Genomic DNA, 6,292 nt, shown 5'->3' with positions numbered 1-6,292 from the left:
GTGAGGCTGCTGGGATTGAGGTAATAAAGGTGCCTAAAAGAGGAGGTGAGGAGGACTCGAGAAATAATTTTGTTGCGTAAAGCAGAGCTGCCACCGTAGAGAAGTTCGAGACCCTTGGGACAAAGTCGTCGTCATCATCATCGTCCCCGCTCCATATGTGTGCCTGCTTTCCTTCACCAACCTCAAACCAGCCCAACCAATCCAAACTCGCCTTGTTCGGAAAAATAATGCAATTCAAAGGTGACAACTCCATTTTGACCTTCAACATTACGTGATGATCGTGTTTTTAGCACTTGCATTTTTGTTTCTTTCCTATTCAAACAAAAATATTTCAGTGGAGAGTTCAAACTAAAATCTAATCTTAGGTACTTTCAAAAGATGTAGTGGCAGAGAATGTACGTATCAAATGTGTCGAAAGGAAGAGGTGTTGCTTCCTAAACTGTGTGAAACTATTGGCACTTTTTGCAGCGAGCAAATAGAGACGAGACTACTTGGAGAAGATTAGAAATTACGTACAACCACACACCGCATAATTCGGTTTTAATTAAAAATTACTCATGCATGTTGAATGGAATAAAATTAAGGGATTTGAATGCAGTCTGTGGAGAGATTTGCAAAATCTAGCTTAGCGTTTGAACACACAAAGATGGATTACGGAATGGGATTATATAGTTATTATTGAAATTAAGTTGCCATTTAAATAGTTGCAACGTTTTCAATTCAGTTTTGGATTTCAGGATTTGCACATTTATTATTGTAAAGCGTCATATACCAGACATACTACATCACGCAAATTCTCTGAAATTCTATATTTATACAAAATAAATATTCCATTTATTTCTAAAGGATAAAAATAAAGTTTGTATGTTCATTTACTTAAAAACGATCTCACATTGTTTACAATTCCCAACTCTTATTCATTCCCTGCTTAATAATAATCAGCCTATTTTTATATATCTACTATCCGACTCGTTGTATGAATAATAATGTTGTTGATAAAACTTTTTGTTATCCTTCCTGTTTAAAATTGACCTTTGAATCCTATGGTCACAGTTGAAAAGGAAGCAAGAAAAACGGTGTGGAATTTCCAACTGGGGTGGTAAATACTTGCAATCCCATCTCTTGTTCAGGCCCAAAAATATTCAAGTCACGAACGTCCCTTTGCAAATTTTCCAAAGGACAGTTCAATCATACAGGAAATCATTGGTGGTTTAGAGCTTGTAAAATGAATTTGTGAAAGTGGAACGAATTTACACACGACGATAATATGTCCAACAAACTGACTGACACGGACAAATAGCATTCTCCTCTTCAGCCAGATATTTGTCATCGTTTTGCATGAGTCAGCCAAACGGAAAACAGATAATCAAGAAGTCACTCAGTCGAGTCTCGAGTCGCACTCACTTGCATTTCGTCCAATGCACGAAACATATATTTTGGTTTATGGTAACCTTTGAAGCTCTGAATGGCAAACACGCATTGGCTCGTTTTCGCTTTCACCATCAACCGAAATGTAATTTCAATGTCAATTTCCTCCCCGAAAATAAATAGAATGGCAAATGTGACCACACAACTCCGTGAGCCTGATGTATGAGCTTTCACTTTGATGTTGACTTTGATTTCATTAAAATGTGAAGTTTGTTACAATCTTCAACCGTGAAGAACCATGAAAGGATTATGAAATCACGTCGTTTGACTCTCATGCGAAAGTGTTTACCACAAAAATTGAGCACGAATTGACCGGTCAGGAAACTAATACTTTATGATAATAAGCAATAATCAATAAAGTACACACAAGGACGTTTCATACTAAAAACAATATTATGAACGGTAATCGGGAGATTATGTACATATGAATTTTTCATCATATACGTCAGATAACGGAAGGAATTTTATGAGACAGAAATATGAAATGGACCAGTATCTTCTACAAGAATTTGCATACACCGCATTCAAGCCAGATCGTCGCGTTGGGTTGAATTTGCTTTGGTGTTTAATAACTGTCATTGTGAGGGATTTCCACACTTTCACCACTTCCGAACCAACAAACAACAAGGATGATAAAGTCGTGTTTCGTTTCGTCACTCGTATGAAAGCAACCGTCAAATGCAGCATGTCGGAGATCTCCACGAATGAATAAATACAGGTGGGCAGACTTGGCCAAATATTAAAATCTATCAAATGATGAACTCATTTAATTTGTTGGACTATAAATTGCTCACTCGCTCGACGTTACTTGAACCATTGCAATTTCCTTTAAGTCCAAATTGTGCAGCCGCCGTCTGCGAGCAGCTGTCTTGAGAGCATTTCCAAGGGTAATCGAATGATCTTTAATTATCCCCCTCTGCCTGGATGCTTAGCATTCGGGAGATGTGCCCTTAATGGAGTGGAACTTGTGCAGTGCTCCTTCCTACCAAGAAGGTGATAATAAATTCAATGCGAAAGTCATTTGGTGAATGCAAATGTCATTTTCAGCGTGGAACCTTCGGTCTTTACTGCAGCAGGAGGAGGAAGGCAGATGGTAACATAATGGACCCACGACGCTACGCTATTTTTGCTATGATTCACTAGTATTTGAAACATGGCGGGCAAGTGGGCGCCAGAATCTGCAGAAAATGTAATCATTTTCATAATCTTGCAGCAATTGGGCTAAAGTGGTGGAAGGAGTTGTTATTCTGAATTGGTAGGTGGGTATTCGTACCATATATTTTCTGATATATGTGGCTTACGTCTACGTAGGAAGTGTGTAGTTCTTGGCAATTTGGACGAACGTAGTGCTGCTGAGTGAGCAGGTGAAAGTAAAGTGGCGGCTGGAGGGTTAAATTTCATTTCAATTTCCAAGTGGGTAAACATTTTTAGCAATCGATGCCCTTCCCAGTGTTTCTCGGGGGATGTGTGCAGTGAAAATTGGTGGTGAAAAGTTTGCGAGCGGTGGTGATGAAGAGTTTACTCTTGCAAAATGCGGAAAGTTGTGGAAGAGGACTCTCGAGTAATAGAAAGTCCAAAAGTTAAGTCGCCAAGTTTAGTATCAAAATTGAGCCATCTTTCATCCACTGCTGCTCATGTACTATTTCGTAAGTTATCTCATCCCCCCGTCCATACAAACACATAAATATACACAAAGTGTGATAATGCAAACTCACGGTTTTCACAGTCTAACGAAGCATGTTATGCAGTAATGGAAAACATAAGCTTTCTCCTCGGACGTACGTATGCATGAGATAAGTTTGTGAGATATGTACGTATTTGCTAACTTGCGCGTCTTACGCTATAGAGTCCAAGGTATAGGAAGAAACGACGGCATATTTATTAGACCAAGTTCACAATAAATAAATTCGATCGTCACATCAATTGAATATAACATGACGAATAGATGACATTGTATGATACACATACGCCAACGCAGCAAGAGAAAATTTCCAAAGATCAAAACCTATTTTATTTGCAGGGGTAGTACATTGAATAATTCATATCGAGTTATGCCATTCAATTTGAACAAGAGTTTAAATAAAATTGTGTCGAAATGGATAAATTGCATTGCTGGACGACTCTGCTCAATTTTGTATTAAATATTTATATAATACGTATTTGCAACCAGCCTTAACTTTTACCTTCGCTTTTTACTTATGCATGTAGAGTCTCATTTAACGTCTCAAAATGTAGACGTGAGCGTCTGTTTCGTATCGAAGGTATAGAACCCCCATTGGATTACTTTCTCAATTTTCAATATTTTATTCCGATTAAATTAATTGTTTTCAAAGTAATTTTGTAATTCTATTACGAATCAGAGGAGGCTAGCACGCACGATTAGTAACACGCAATGGAACATATGTCGTGTTATGCATGCACCTCACACACACGCCTAAATTGACTGGATTCTATTTAAGAGTCTTCGACGCCACGCGTTTGGACTACTTTGGAACTTTCTTGGCTCTCAAGATAACCCGTGCGGCATGGTTAAGAGTATTTTGTTAACATATTATTCGTCTCGTCGAAGTGGACAAGTACATGTAAATATTTGATATGGAAATTTGAATCGATCATGTGATCGATGTTCATCACCCAACACTTGAGCAATATCATGCCGTCATAATAATATCCCCACGCAACAAACCTACGCAAGATAAAGTTCAACACCCCCCACACACACGTCCATCTATAGAATTGAAACATGGGAAATCGTGCACGTTCTGTATTGAGAATCGCCAAGACAAATAATGGTGCACGGAGGGAGGAGTGAACATAGTTAGCTCGCCATGAATGATACATAATGCGTACATCCATGTATGTATGTGTAGTTGTGTATGTACAGCCATCGAGAAAGACACGGGTCTTCCCCTTCACTAACGATGAAATAATGTCTCGTAATAACAGAACGTTAATGGTTTATCCCAACTTTCTCTATTCAGTCACGCCTCACCCATTCCTATCTATTTCTTCTCTCCCCCACGTTTTTTAGTATTATTATTAGAGTCTCAACAACTCAACACCAGTTGAACATGTTCTGCCTGGCAGTTTTCTCTCCCCACCAACACCCAGCATCAGGCTTGAACTATTTATGATCAGCGTTGTTAAAGTTGAAATGTTGGGAAGCAATAGTCTCGAATGTAATAATAAATTGATTCCGTGGGGAAAGGAATCGAATTTGGTTTGAACCAAATAAAAAAGCTTTTATCCTTTATAAAGACCTGGAGACTATGAAGAGATGATATTTCAGCAATATTCATCCCGAATTGGCAATAAAGAAAAAATCTGGAGAGAATAAACTGGGAGTGAGCAAGTTGGGCACACATTTCCCATTTTGAGCCAAAGTCCATCTTTCTCCAATTCCTCCTTCTTGTTCTCCGTGGTGGTGAAGAAGAGGACAGTAAAAGTGAAAGAAACCTCAACTTCAGTCAGACCCAGACAAAAAGCACACACAGCACCACCGCCACTTTCTACGAACCATATTATATATCCCACACCAACTAAAATGACAGCTTTTCTGGTTGAGTAACGAGAATCATCCGAGGAAGACCAAGAAACCGGTATGGGAGTGTCTCTCGAGGTGGTTGTAACATATTGTAACTGCCTCTGGAGAGCTATCTAAATGGTCCATACTACATATGACGAAGACGGCGGCGACGACGAGCTGCAGCAGATCCGCTGCTACCTCATCCACCCATCCAATATTTAACTCGAATGCGTAAATAGTGGTGGGTGGGTCAGTCTTTTTTAGCGATTCCTTCGTCTTTTGGTCTCGTACAAAGCTGGTCTTTTTGAGCATGTACGAGTCGACGACGGGGACGACACGAGAAATATTCCGGTGGCAATAAGTTATGTCTTCCATCTCCGTAATGCACCCTTTCAACCATCTGCAAGATTTTCTCAACTATTTCTCTATACATCATCTGTCTCATATTTCCAACTCTACTTGGTCCAAAATATGCCAATGCGGTGCTCCTGCAACCAGTCCTGCACAGAATAAGAGTCGGTACAACCCTTTCTACATGTTTCCTCAGGTTTCTTTCCCAGTATTTGAAAATCGAAACCGCTGACGGTTCCTGAATATCCAATTTGAAAATGGATTGTGTCTCCTTTTCTGCGCATTTGACACACAGGCAAAATCAGATTCGCTTTTCTCAACATTTTGTACAGATGGTCAAAATATTTGTTTATCGTAAGCAGAAAATATGGTGAAAGTCGTTGTTCATATTTTTGTTGGCATTCTTGCTGTTATCATGTTTGGAATGGATTCTCTGAATAGAACATTTGAATAAATACTCGCAATTGTTTCCATTACAGGATGGCTAATAGTTTTTGACAAGTTATCTCAAAAACCTGCTATTTAAAGTGAGGAATGTCCCAGGAATAAAAGCTACGAACGTCTGTAGACATCTGAAATCCTACCTGACTCTGTCGGGATAAGAAATCTTAAGGTAAATCCACACAAATGAAAGCTCTTTCAATTTTAATGGGGGAGTGATAAAAATCGCAATTTTTTGGAATTGCCCAAAGAAAGTAGAAAGTGATGAAGTATAATATTTCCACTGCTGCTGCTGCTGCTGCTGACGCTGTTGAACTTGTTTGAAATCGGAGTTAAAAGGCGACCCGGGGATGGTCTGGCCTTGCATGATGATGAAGATGAAAGGAAGGAAAAATAATCTTCTTGGATCTCCTCCTAAGACGGCCAAAGATGAGATCTCGTTCGTTTTCACAGCCGCTAAGCACTCACACTCCGTCGTTCCGTCCTTCGTTCGTTCGTTCGTTCGTTCGTGGCATTGGTTGTGATGGGTGCTTGGTGTAGGGATGA

Source organism: Folsomia candida, unplaced genomic scaffold (assembly GCF_002217175.1).
Source record: "Folsomia candida strain VU population unplaced genomic scaffold, ASM221717v1 Fcan01_Sc001, whole genome shotgun sequence".
Classification (NCBI taxonomy): domain Eukaryota; kingdom Metazoa; phylum Arthropoda; class Collembola; order Entomobryomorpha; family Isotomidae; genus Folsomia; species Folsomia candida.
The sequence above is the reverse complement of the archived record's forward strand: the minus strand, read 5'-3'. Positions refer to the sequence as shown.